This window comes from Schistocerca serialis, chromosome 12 (genome assembly GCF_023864345.2).
Source record: "Schistocerca serialis cubense isolate TAMUIC-IGC-003099 chromosome 12, iqSchSeri2.2, whole genome shotgun sequence".
In the NCBI taxonomy this organism is placed as follows: domain Eukaryota; kingdom Metazoa; phylum Arthropoda; class Insecta; order Orthoptera; family Acrididae; genus Schistocerca; species Schistocerca serialis.
Window position 1 is genome coordinate 57,682,585 of NC_064649.1, and position 14,888 is coordinate 57,697,472.

The following is a 14,888-nucleotide window of genomic DNA, read 5'->3' on the forward strand; positions in this document are numbered from 1 at the left end:
TAGTAGGAGTAGTCCATCAGTTGCACCCAGCAATGTTGAGCAGGTGCAGACAACAACAAGTGACATTATTTTAGTAGAAGCAGTTCCATCTGTGGCACCCAGTAAAGTTCAAGAGGTACACACAGCAACAAGTCACATTAGTTCAGTAGAAGCAGTCCATCAGTGGCACCCAGCAATGTTGAGTAGGTGCAGACAGCAAGAAGTGACTTCATTTCAGTAGAAACAGTTCATCAGTTGCACCCAGCAATGTTGAGCAGGTGCAGACAGCAACAAGTGACTTCATTTCAGTAGAAACAGTTCATCAGTTGCACCCAGCAATGTTGAGCAGGTGCAGACAGCAACAAGTGACTTCATTTCAGTAGAAACAGTTCATCAGTTGCACCCAGCAATGTTGAGCAGGTGCAGACACCAACAAGTGACATCATTTCAGTAGAAGTAGTCCATCAGTTGCACCCAGCAATGTTGAGCAGGTACACACAGCAACAAGTCACATTAGTTCAGTAGAAGCAGTCCATCAGTGGCACCCAGCAATGTTGAGTAGGTGCAGACAGCAAGAAGTGACTTCATTTCAGTAGAAGCAGTTCCATCAGTTGCACCCAGCAATGTTGAGCAGGTGCAGACAGCAACAAGTGACTTCATTTCAGTAGAAACAGTTCATCAGTTGCACCCAGCAATGTTGTGCAGGTGCAGACACCAACAAGTGACATCATTTTAGTAGGAGTAGTCCATCAGTTGCACCCAGCAATGTTGAGCAGGTGCAGACAACAACAAGTGACATTATTTTAGTAGAAGCAGTTCCATCTGTGGCACCCAGTAAAGTTCAAGAGGTACACACAGCAACAAGTCACATTAGTTCAGTAGAAGCAGTCCATCAGAGGCACCCAGCAATGTTGAGTAGGTGCAGACACCAACAAGTGACTTCATTTCAGTAGAAACAGTTCATCAGTTGCACCCAGCAATGTTGAGCAGGTGCAGACACCAACAAGTGACATCATTTCAGTAGAAGTAGTCCATCAGTTGCACCCAGCAATGTTGAGCAGGTACACACAGCAGCAAGTCACATTAGTTCAGTAGAAGCAGTCCATCAGTGGCACTTAGCAATGTTGAGTAGGTGCAGACACCGGCAAGTGACATCATTCCCATAGAAGTAGCTTCATCTGTGCACCCAGTAATGTTGAGCAGGTGCAGACAGCAACAAGTGACTTCATTTCCATACAAGTAGTCCATCAGTTACACCTAGCAATGATGAGCAGGTCCAGAGAGCAGTCCATGATATTCACTATCACTAATAACACTGTTCATCGGCAGAAACTAAACATGTCCAAGTGACACCAACCATGTACAAAAGGTACAAGTAACAGTCCATAAGATTCACTATCACTGATCACTCAGTTCATCAGCAGAAATTAATCATTCCTAAGTGTCACACATTACGTTGAAAAGTGCAGGTAACAGTCCATAATATTCACCTTCACTAATCTGACAGTTCAGGCATGAACAATAGTTTGAAAACAAATACAAATGCTTTTACAATGCTCTTACACTAAACATACAAATTCTAATAAACACACAAAAGATGTCAGATAATTGTCATATTAACTATTACAAATACTCAAATATCAGTAAACCTACAATATTTATGGGTGTCAGTGCAAGCCACTACAAACAAATAAAATAATATTTAGGAGATAGGTGGGTAGGATTAGGAAAGGAAAACACACAAAACACACTCACTCATCTTTCATCCACATTAAGTACTACTGAATAGTGTTAACTGTGTAAATGCAATTCTGTCAAAATCTGATGTGCATCATGTGTATCTAGTAGTAATGGCAGCAATGTATCACAGTCAATAATAGTTAAGTCAACGTCATAGTCATCATGTCAAGACCAGTGTTTGCCAAGCCAGATCAAATGTACTGTTGTTGAACAACTGTCAGTGAGCCAAGAGATGCAAATACTTCCTCTCTTCAAAAATAAGTATATACTGCTTAGTGATTTAACAAAGTGTGTGTATAGACTATCTTCCTTCTACTTTAGTGTTCTAGTCTGCTATCTTCATCCTCCTTGTTCCATAAGACCAACAAAAAAAAAAATATGCTCCTCACTTACTTTACCTCTTATACACCAAAACTCCAACAATCATCAGCATCACATAATCTCAATACTTCATTAATACTTATTACGTCGATACATATAAATCTTATCATCAATATCATTTACCTTACCTCTTGTCTACAAAAACTCCAATAATCATCAACTTCATATAATCTCTATACCTCATTAATACCTCTTTAATACGTCGATAAATATGAACCTTATTACCAATATCATTTCACTTCCATAACAACTCTTTCCTCTAGTCAGTCTCCTCGAACAAGTACAGATAAAATCCTAATGCAAACCTCATCATCCCATACAATCCGAAGACACACTGTCAACACACAACCTCTGTGTAATCCATCTGACCCAAATCTTCTGCTCATTATGAATTATAAACAAAAGAAATGCATACATGACCTCTAACAGACTTAGTTCGAATAACTCTCAGTAATAAAGTACAATTACGGAGTGTGAATGATCATAATATTTCACAGTGTGTACACCACTTCAAGAATTATGGCAGAAGCAAACATGTGGAGTATTTTTTGTGTCAAGTGTCACTTGCTATTTCAATTGCTCACGAAAAATGCAGTGTAATGACTGTCAATGGTCTAAACCTAGTTTCGGTACGTCATGTCGTTAGCTTCCTTCCTATTAGCATAAATTTATACAGCTTCCATAAAACCTCAGCTCATGTGACTTCTATGAAGTTTTTTGTACTAATGTCGTTCGTCGAATTATAGCAGTTCATTTTCTTATCTTAAAAATATAAGGCACTGAGCGTAAGCAAAACAAGCAATAGCGAGTAAATATACCAGTAGAGAACACAATGTCAACAAGTGGATGCAGCTCAAATCCTACAACGAGGCTCTGCCAAGCGAACAATCTATAATTAATCCAATAGCGTGACCTAAACTCTATGTTCATACCCAGTATATCAGCATTTCTATATACCAAATTAAAGAGTAGTTGTGACAACAACAGATATGTATAAATATGCAATCCATAAGCATAGCAGCAAACAGGTCATTAGCACCATATCAGCATAAGCAAATAAATGTTCATATGTAATCTTAATAAGTAAACATGAAGGCGCAAGCAGATAAATCACAAAGTATAGCTTACATACCTAACCACATCAGTACAATTAATCAGGTGACAATTATAATTTAAATAAATAAGCACAGCAGGCACATAATAAAAAAGTATGACATCAGTGGAAAAGCAGTGTAGCCAAGCGATGCATAATATACACAAGTTACAACCCAGTTCATTAATAATCATTGTCAAAATCAGTTAACGTACGCAAGCACGTCGCTTCACAAGTAAATTCATAGAACATGAAAGTAGCACAAAGTATGAATCACGTAATCGCGAGCAGCAAATTACGTCTAAAGTACGTACCTAAGTGGAAATATGTTACCTGAAAAATGAACTCAATTAATAGTTACCTTTTTTTTAGTTTATTAGTTTCTTCTTCGAAATTACATTCTTCCTGAAAATTTCTCGATAGCAAGTCGTCTTAACGTCGGAGACACACAGAATTTACCTGAAGGTCTTAAATATTTTACACAACCGTATCCTGGAAAATACTGAATGTTAATAACATGATTCATCAAGTCACTATAGCTTTATACTGAATTTAGTCGGAGAAATTAAACTGTGTATTTGTTTACGGCTGTCAGTGCATTCGCACTGAGCGCTCGATCAGCTGTAGGCGCGTGACGTAGGAAGCAATTGTTCGCGGTCAACGACTGCCTTGTGCGGCGCGCAGACTTGACTGTTGCTTTGAGTATGTGCCGCCGCCAAAACACAGCGCGGTATCCTTGTACTCTCCGCATGTTTACATCTAGCTGTTGGTTTCTCAAAAGTATGTCATTCCACAAAAATTTTTTAAAAGTATATCATTCCACAAAAATTTTTACGTTAGATATATGATGTATTCCTTTAGAGCGTCGAGATTTAAGAGTTTCTACTTCGACAGTGTTATCATGAATAATTTTGCGAATTCTATATGGATCGTTATAAAGCAGAAAAAATTTGCGACACAAGCCTTTTCCTTTGTGCGACAAACGATGAGACTTAATTAACACTTTCTGACCAACTGACAAGATTTTTAAACGATCAGGACGCTTAGCTGATTTCTCTCTTCTAGCAGCCGCAGATGCAATATTTCGTAGAGCCAGGTTGGAAACTTCAGAATGCCGCAGTTTCCGTGAAGGCGGAAAAGGAACTATTTCAGAAATGCGATTTGTCGGTGCTTTATTTTTTAATATCAATATAGGCGGTAAAGAAGTTGAATCATTAGGGAGTTCATTCAGAATGTTTTGAAAAATATGAAGATACTGATCCCACGTTCTGTGATTCTGATGACAATAAAGACGACACAATTTATTGATTTCTTTCATCCATCTCTCTGAAGCGTTAGATTGAGGGTGAAAAAGTGAAATGAAAACTGGTTTAATTTTACAACGCTGTAGAGTATGAAGCCAAATCTTAGAACGAAACTGTGATCCATTATCTGATATAACCTTATCAACATGATCAACTTCTTTAAGAAAATGTTTGATGAAAGCATTAGATACTGAACGAGCTGTTGCTTTGCGTAATGGTGTAAAACACACATATTTTGATGTCAGTTCCACTGCTACGAAAATGTACGCAAAACCATTAGTAGATCGAACCACTGGACCGAACAAATCGACTGCAGCCATCTCCTTTAATTTCGCTGGAATGATAGGAAACAACGGTGCTCTGTGAGAAACTGTTGGCGGCTTAGCCTTTTGACATAATTTGCATTTGGCCAGAACAGATCGAATACGTTTCTCCGTATTACTAAAATAATTTTCTCGTAATTTGTGAAAGCATTTTCTGGGACCAAAGTGTGCATAACTGAAATGCGTACACCAAATCAATTTATTGACCCACTCATCAGGAATACAAACTAACCAAACGGAGTTGTCGACCGATTTTCGTTTAAAAAGAATGTCATTGCGAACTAAATAATGCTGTCTAATCGCTACGCTTTCCTTTCTCCTCCACTTCTCCTTAATGTCCTTCCAGATTGGATCCTTATTTTGCTCCTTAGCGATGTCCTGGAGCGAAGACGAAATAAAGTTCTCAAACGCAACACCTTGAATATACATCAAACAATAATTGTTTTCTATGCCCTCCTCTTCAGCACTTTGTTTCAAACCCATAGGTGCACGTGATAAAGCATCGGCAACAATATTTGAAGAACCCTGTATGTAAACAATACTAAAGTCAAATTCCTGTAGGTACAACGCCCATCGTGACAATCTGCCATGAGTTAATTTTGTCGACATGAGAAATTCCAGAGCTCGATGATCGGTGTAAACCTTCGTATGTCTACCAAACAAAAATGTGCGAAATTTTGTGAAAGCCCATACAACAGCTAAAGCTTCAAGTTCCGTAATCGAATAATTCTTTTCTGATTTAGAGAGGACACGACTTCCAAATGCAATAGTTTTCTGTACTACAACGCCGTTTTCTTCTATCTCTTGAAATAAATGTGCACCTAGGCCTTTGTATGATGAGTCCGTTGCCAAACAAAATTCTTTGGATAAATCCAGATGTGAAAGAAGTGGAGCAGCAACTAAAGCATCACGAAGCTGTTCAAATTCTGACTGAGCTTCCTCATCCCAACACCAATTAGATTTCTTTCCAGATAGTTCACATAAACGAGGTGTGGCCAAATCGTCCAATTTAACAAAGCGTCGAAGAAAATTACAGACACCAAGGAAACTACGAACATCACGTTTTGTAGTAGGAACAGCATAATTACGAATAGCGTCTAATTTTTCTGGATCAGGAAGAATACCTTCTGTAGAAATAATGTGACCGAGAAATTTTACCTGAGAACGACCAAATTCAGATTTTTCCAAGTTTACTGTAATGCCAACTCGTGCAAAAATACGTAACAATGAATCCAAAATTTTGTTGTGCTCACTCCAAGAACGTTTAGCAATAAGAATATCGTCAACATATGAAGTAATATTGTCACGAAGATAAACAGGTAAAATTTCATTTAAGCTACGAATGAATGCTGCTGAAGGTACAGTAAGTCCAAATGGTAATTTACGAAATCACTTTTAGGTACAATTAGTCAAATCCGGTTATTGTTTACTTACTCACTAGATAGACTGATAGTCGAAGAGTTGTTTTGACAGATGCAAAGAATAGTAAAAGAGTAGGCAGCGGTACAGAAAACTAAAAGAGAAATAGCACCACTACAGCTCGGGGCCCTATGCTCGCTACGGCACATATTCACTTAAGGGTAGTGAATCCCCTGAGGACCTTAATAGCCGCACATAATTTCCAGTTTGTGTCTTAGTGGCCAATTTGGTGGAAGTGCGTACGTAAATTGATCTAACCATGAACATGGATGTATGTCATTCTTAGAGTTGCGAAAGATCTTAAATTTCCGAACAGTCAAAAAGTGTTTATAGTCAAAACTTTCGCCTCGTGGCGACAACGACCTACCGCGTCTGTCCCAGTCCGAATGTCGATTATTGTAAAGTTCCCGCGCCTGGCGCTCTCTTGTCGCATCCCGTAAATGAAACAAATTATTTTCTTCAAACCCCTCTGCTATCTGTGATTCTAAATTTCTTTTGCCGTCTTTTCCTACGATTTCGCCCTCAATCTGTTTGACTTGCTTTTTTAAAGCCTCAAATTCCCTTTTCACGCGTTCATTAAATTTTCCCTGATTTTCAACATGTTTATTTATGTTCTGGTACTCTTCGGTTTCTGCGAATGGTAATGGAGCTGTATCATCCGAATCTCTGTCCCCATGTAAACTAAGATTTGTCAATTTATCTGAAATTTCCTCAACTCTTTCCGATAAGTCACCTAATTGTTCTTTCTGTTTATTTACGTCTTCCGTAAGTATCGTGACTCGGGTTTCAGTATTGACACATTTGGTAGTTAACTGCTCATATTGTTGTGTTAGATTAGTTAATCTGTCATTTGGTACGGATCCTTCGATTCTCTCAAATATTTCTTTCTTATCTTTTGCATGTTGTAAATTTAACTCTGAAAATTTCTGTACTATCACGCGATCTCTTTCTTCCTGTTCTCTATCCTGTTCCCTTTGTCTAATCTCTACTGCAATTAATCTATTATTGTGAGAATTCAGAATCGGTTGTACTTCTTCTCTGATTTCTTTCTTTAATTCATCTTTCATATTTTTGAAACATGTCCCAATTCGTGAATCTAACCGTGTTTCCAAAGTTCCTATCTCTGTTTTTAATTCAGATCCTAACCGTGTTTCCATTATTCCCATATCAGTTTTAATTGTTCCCATCTCAGTTTTAATTGTTCCCATCTCAGTTTTAATTGTTCCCATCTCTGTTTTTAATTCAGATCCTAACTGCTCCATTGTTCCCATTTGTGTTTTTAACTCAGATCCAAACCGTGTTTCCATTTTTAATATAGCACTCATCAACTGCCCCATAGTAACTGTTTCAAAATTATTTTCGCCCCTAACATTTCCCGCAAAACCAGTTTCCTTCGTCATAGCTGTAAAGCTATCTGTGTTCGATACTATTCCAGAATCTTCTATCGTTAATCTCGGATTCTGTGAATTATCTGATTGAGAAAAATTTTGAAATGGTTCCGGACTATTTTTCCGACTTATTACATTGTTTTCCCCTTCATTATCCATCATACTGTTTTCCTCTGTCGGCGAGTTCGCCATGATAACAATTTCGTCATTCTCACTATTCATCATTTTTGCCTTTTTCATTGATCGCGTAATCATTTACAAAACATAAAAAAAAATTCGTCACTGTACGAAAATTACACACAATGACTCTTTATCTCCAACAATACCATTTACATGAAAAGTTTCCCTCAAACACGATTAATCGAACAATTGAAATAATTGCACTAAATTATCAAATCCGTAGACAAGACAACAACAAAAAATAAATTTTGAAAAATACCATTAGAAGAATGTCAATTGCCAAATCTACACACTCAATACAGACTACAATCACTAAACTCAAATTACTACAACAATACTACCATCTACTATTTTTACAATCAGAAGAATCCAAGGGACGATCCGAAGCAGCGGTCGCCACGTGCAAGGGGGCTTAATTAAATATAATTGAAAATATTTTTAGTTTTAGTTTTTTGTATGTCCGATTACGCTATTTCGTAATCGGTTGGCCCTGACTATTATTGTAACGCAATCTGACTGCTTAGAACAACAACAAAGAATGAAATGAAAAATTGTCATAAACACAGTTAATTAATTAAGTCCCCAGCAACTATAAAACCTACTAAACCAACAAAGCACAAGTGTAGCTGTTCTGTATGTGGTAGTATGACTCAACGCACATCTGGCACAGTTCTTCTTCAACAAGACAAGAATTTTAAATACCATTTATACAGAAGTAACTAAAGGAAATAAAAATACCATAATTACTCAAGAAAACCAGAATTACACTCTAATACAAGAACACAAGCCAGATGCTTTGTTGACTGAACCTGCCATGACGCATTATTTAAAACATGGAAATAATGAAAAAACACGTAATATTTTACCTTCATATATATTGACGAAAAGCACTCTGATCGTTACAGTATTTCCATTAGAATAACATCTGCTATCTCTCCCATCAAATAACTACATAAAACATGGAACAACACTCTCCATTATCACATCTCACTCCGACTTCACGACAAGCAGTGCCCACTAGCACATCTCGGCACGCACTGTCTTCTACGAGCTCTGCCCACACACTGACTACTACGAGTTCTTAACAGGCACTGACTGACTTCTACGAGCTCTCTCCTAGCACTGTGGAGGCGGCTTAATAGTACTCTTTGGCGCAATCTCTGGCGCAGTGGCTCAGTGTAGCCACCTTTCAACGTTCATAGAGATAATAGATAACACCAATTTCTCTGTTATTAACAAAAGAAGCCAGTATACTTGTATCTTTTCGTGCTGTAGTAACAGTACGGCCCATTTTAGGTAAAAAAATCTAGCAATCATCTTCTACCAGCGTTGCGAATACATCGGACTTTTCCAGCCTTAGGTACTGTTCAGAAGACCAATTCAACCAACTGCTTATTCTTTTCTGTTCATAAGGATCAACCCAATATTCATCACCAGGAACGATATTACAAACCAAAATGAAATGCCATCTTGAAATTTTTCCAGAGGTTTTCTGCACCAACCAGTAGGCTGCTGTTTCTCATCAGAATTCAGTTTATATAGAATCCATTGACGACAATATTTCCTCACCCCTAACTCTTGATGTACAATATTTTGAATGTGACTGATGCCACTTCCCAATATCGCGCTAATAAATTCGTAATATGTCCATCTCTCTTCTTCAATCATTTCTCGAACAGCGGCAACATTTTCATCAGTGACAGCAGTTCACGGACGTCCTTCACGAAATTCATCAATAAGGGCATAAAACTATCGCTTTTGAATTCACTGCACCAATTATAAGTTGTTGCTGTTGATGGGGTTTCTTCGCCAAATGCATTTCCTGGCCGATCTTCACAATGTTTAAGCGTTAGGGCTGATTTAATATATTAAATAATCATAACCACGAAATGTTCTCCAGTAAAATTCATTTTTCAAAGTCTCCATCGTAGTAGGATTTCCCCAAGCTACATCGCGTGTCTTCGCAAAATATAATCCAAGTATGGAAAAAAATCCATTGCAAACACATTTCCCAATATTCAGCTGCGAACTTCTGTACATTTTATAGCGTTTTCGTTTATAATTTTCTTGACAGTGTAGGATGGACTTGTAACGGTTTAGCTGTTATGACTCATCGACAACATAATCAGTATTTTACAAAACATGTCAAGAGCTGCAGTTTCATAATGCTAATTTTAATTGAGTATTTTCCAAATCAAACCGTGGCGATCCGATCGGATAATGCCTCATTTCATTTTATAGCTGGTGTAAGATAACTTAATGCTATCTGGTACTTGTGTGTAGGTGGCGGTGGTGGTGGCAGCGGCTGTTTTTCAAATTGCTGTATTCTCGAAACCAATGAAAGTAGTGAAAGTGCTTTTGTTAAGTTTCATAGTTTCCTTTACCTTACTACTACTATTTCTTAACGCGTATTTCCTTCCACGTGAAACGTTTTGTACATGCGGTAATCCTGAAGTGACAGGAACATTAATAACGCAAAAATTTGAAAAATACCACTAGTATAGGGATGTGAATGTCAAAGAAATTCAACTTTTTCGAACATTTCAGACTGTCTTTTAGTGACAGAAACATTAATAAAGAAGCCGGCCGAAATGGCCGTGCGGTTAAAGGCGCCGTAGTCTGGAACCGCGCGACCGCTACGGTCGCAGGTTCGAATCCTGCCTCGGTCATGGATATGTGTGATGTCCTTAGGTTAGTTAGGTTTAACTAGTTCTAAGTTCTAGGGGACTAATGGCCTCAGCAGTTGAGTCCCATAGTGCTCAGAGCCATTTGAACCATTAATAAAGAAATACTTTGAATAGTATGACTAATACAGAAATGTGCATTGCAAAGAAATTGATAGGAACTTTTTTCCACAATTCAGACTCAACTGGAGGACGCTTCATCAGTTTAAAAGTTAACTCCACATATATTTGTGGATCTTCTGCGAATTACATCTTCGTTATGCGTCAGAGTTACTAGTGTGGAAAACTTATTTGATGACCTTATAAGAGGAGTAATAAATGCAACAGAAAAATACTGGGAAACGAAAAAAGAGAAAAAAGAGGCTGCTACGGACAGGAGATGAGATACTGGAATTAATAATAACGTTGAAAGTGAACCGTTACGTTACATATTCTTGTATCTCTGAAATGAAATTAATCTTAAATGCAGAACGTCTAAAGAAGAAAGATAGATGATAGCCGCGCGGGATTAGCAGAGCGGTCTGGGGCGCTGCAGTCATGGACTGTGCGGCTGGTCCCGTCGGAGGTCCGAGTCCTCCCTCGGGCATGGGTGTGTGTGTTTGTCCTTAAGATAATTTAGGTTAAGTAGAGTGTAAGCTTAGGGACTGATGACCTTAGCAGTTGAGTCCCATAAGATTTCACACATATTTGAACATATTTTGATAGAAGATATTCATTAATCGGCCAGACTGAAGTTTTATAAGTTATCTCTTTCGTGGATGATTTTGCCAGCGAAAAACAAACGATGTACTGCTTAACAGCAACTCTACACCTGAAATCACTCCTTGTGAAAACTCTTCGATATTTGACAGTTCAGACGGACTGTAACGACTGACCAATGATTGTATTACAGAAATCGGTTATTTTCGCATGTATCTGAGTAGTCACCCATTTACAACAAGCTACTGTCATCTCAAGGACTTCCTGCAATTAACGACAGTTTTATAATGACGCGTCGTCCATGAACATTTTCACTCTCCTCCTCATTGGACTCTGGTTGCCGAGGCTACAGAGCTGTTGATGTTGCAATTCGCTGCTCACTCGCATTAAGACTGTGTAATTGGTAGCTATTTGTAAGCAGCCTTGTTTCTCACTCATAAATTAGCAGCTTTCAAAAGCAGTGAAGCAATACCCCATTGCTTTTGCGTCCAGAAATGTACCTCCACTGTCGTATGTTCGTAGGAAATTACTTACGGTACGAGATATATGTGCTTTCAGAAGGATGCCTGAAATGCTTAATAATGAAAAATAAGATCGTGACAGTAGTTACGAAATGCTAATGCATGCGGCGGTATTGAGAAATGAAATTGCGTCGTAAATAGTGTCTGGGGTAATGCCGATATGTTGCGATAGTGTAAACTGCCAACAGTTTCGCCTGAGAGGGCTAGAAGTATAAGGAATTACGCAGAAAATTGTAGAAAATCAAAGAAAATTCCAGAACGCTTCTATGTTAAATGGAAAAGCAGAAATACTCATACAGCCTGAGACTGCGCTTAATGTATGAGGAGGAACGACATCTTTTGCTTAAAATATGGATGTAAGAAGGTTTAATGTGCAGGAAATTATGTTGCATCCACCAAGCTGCTTGAGCTTCGAACAACGAAGGAAATACAGGTGATTCACAAGCTATTGCCACCAAGAATAGCTTTGAAAGTATGATAGGAGCTGAAAAGTTTGTGGGGCAAATACTGCATGGGACAACGGGCGCCATCATATGACGTCGGTTTTTTGTTGCTAGGAGGGGTCGCGTCAGAGATGTGAAGGTCACCTTTGTTTTCTTAAATGGGATGGTATAGTTTGGTACTTATTTTCTGAAAGAGGCTATCGAGACGAATCCAGTGATGTGTAGCATCAATCAACGAAGATCGACAAGATGGCATGAACGTCCATTTACAGAAGGTGTTCGAAGTGATGACCATTGGTATCAGTGCAGTGCTGCGATGTTCTTATCATGGATTGAGTGGTATTCCTTATCACTTCGGCACATATCGAAGCACATGCTCTGACACTTCTCCCCGTATATCGTGCAAATAGTAAATATTCGCCGAATATGACGTATCCGTCTAACGTGCCATTTACATGTAAACATCATTCGACGGTTTCGCAATACAATACTAATAGGAACGGTAAGACTAGCATCGTCGAAACAAGCGAATGTGATGTATTCCCTCGAAGAACAAATCGATATGCTCCTCATTTACGGAGGATGCCAACGAAATTCACTGAGACCTAGAGACTTATACGCTGAAACATATCCTCAACGTACTCACCATGCACGTCGTACACTTAAATATGTGTATGATAAATTGAGAACAACTGGATCTTTAATGCATCGGAGGCATAACCGGCAAAGGGAAGTTACTAACGATGAAACGGGAATTGGTACCCTTGCCACTGTGGTTCGAGATCCTTGTGTTAGTTCGCGTCAAATGGCAAGGGAAACTGACATGAGTCAGAGCAGTTTCGTTCGTGTTCTGCATCGCCATATACATGATCCTTACCATATCAGTCTCCACCAAGAATTAACTGTTATGGATTTTATGCGTACCACAGAATTCTGCCGATGTGCTCAACTTCAGATTCAGAAGGATAACACATTTATTAATTTGATTTTATGTACTGACGAGGCTACATTCACGAACCATGGAAATGTTAATTTGCATAAGATGCATTATTGGACAACTGAAAATCCATGGTGGCTGCGGCAAGTTGCACACGAAAACAGTGGTCGGTGAATGTATGTGGGATACTGGCGGACAGAATTATAGGACCCTAGTTCATCGATGGAAATCTTAATAGTAGGAAGTAAACCACATTCCTGCAAGAAGCATTAGCTCTGTTATTGGAAGAAATACCTTTATGAACACGGAACAGAATGTGGTATCAACTCGATGGGTGTCCGGCACATTTTTCGATGATGGCTGGAAATGAGCTGCAGGGAAAATTCCCAAATCGTTGGATTGGACGCGGGGGAAATGTGTCGTGGCTGGCTCATTCGCCAGACTTGACGCCTCTGGAATTATTCTTGTGGGGATTCGTAAAAGACATTGTTTATAAAGACGTTCTAACTACACCTGAAGATATGCGAGAGAGATTGTTAGAGCATGTGCTTCGATAAGTGCCGAAGTGATAAGGAATACCACTCAGTCCATGATAAGAAGATTGCAGCACTGCCTTGATACCAATGGTCATCACTTCGAACACCTTCTGTAAATGGACGTTCATGCCACCTTTGTGACCTTCGTTGACCTTCAAAGGCCTTAATGTTAAAACATCATTGGATTCGTTCCGATAGCCGCTATCAGAAGATAAGTACCAAATTATAGCATCCCATTTAAGAAAAAACAAAGCTTACCGTCATATCTCTGACGCGATCCCACCTAGCAACAAAAAACCAACGTCATATTATGGCCCCCGTCGTCACATGCAGCATCTGTCCCACAAACTTTCCAGCTACTGACCATACTTTCCGAGTTGTTCTAAACTGTAGTAGTTCGTGACTCACCCTGTACATTTCAAGTTGTCAATCGACAAGTTTTCGTTACCGAAAGTGAAATGTTTTAGTCTGTTCACCTAGTCCCCATCCATGTACAACCACCAGAAAATAATATTAGGACCACGCAGGGTATCAGCCACCGGACGTTACAGACGCTCTGTGTCTTCTCCGACACGGCAAATCTGGTAAACGTGCCTTCGTTCGTTCCTCCATTGGTGGCAAACACCGCATGAGCACTGCTCTTAGAGTGCCCTCCAAGCCTGAAATGCAAGGATACTCCTGGTGCACCCTAGGAATGCCTTCTATGGCAATTGATGACATTAGTTAACTTTTTTTTTCCTCTCTGTCTCCTATGGCGCTCGTCACCAGAGATGTCATGTAATAGCTTCGTGTCATATTTCTCTCTGAAGATATTTTTGTAGCTGTGACGTGGAATATACACAAGGTATTATAAATGAGTGAAACGATTTCATACATTTACTATAGCTGTACTGTTTGTTGGTAAAATCAAGAACCACAACAGCTGTTGCAGTTCATCATTTATCAAGATAATTTCCACAATTGTGACTGCCTGGAATGTAGTGTTTCCTATAGGCCAATTATTTCACATATTGTCACAGGGCTTTACATGTGTATTGAAAAAACTAAAAAAGTTTTTTTGACGTGTTATAAGTACTTAGTACGTGCCACTTCTGATTCTGCTATTATCAGGTCGATAATCAAGTTCTTCCCATGTTCGGCACAGTATGTCCCTATCAATCTGTTCAAAAGCACTGTTGATGCGAGCTCGCAGTTCTGGTACATTTGTTTGCAGAGAAACAGTAAACACTGAATCTTCCAGGTAATCTCGCACAAAAAATTC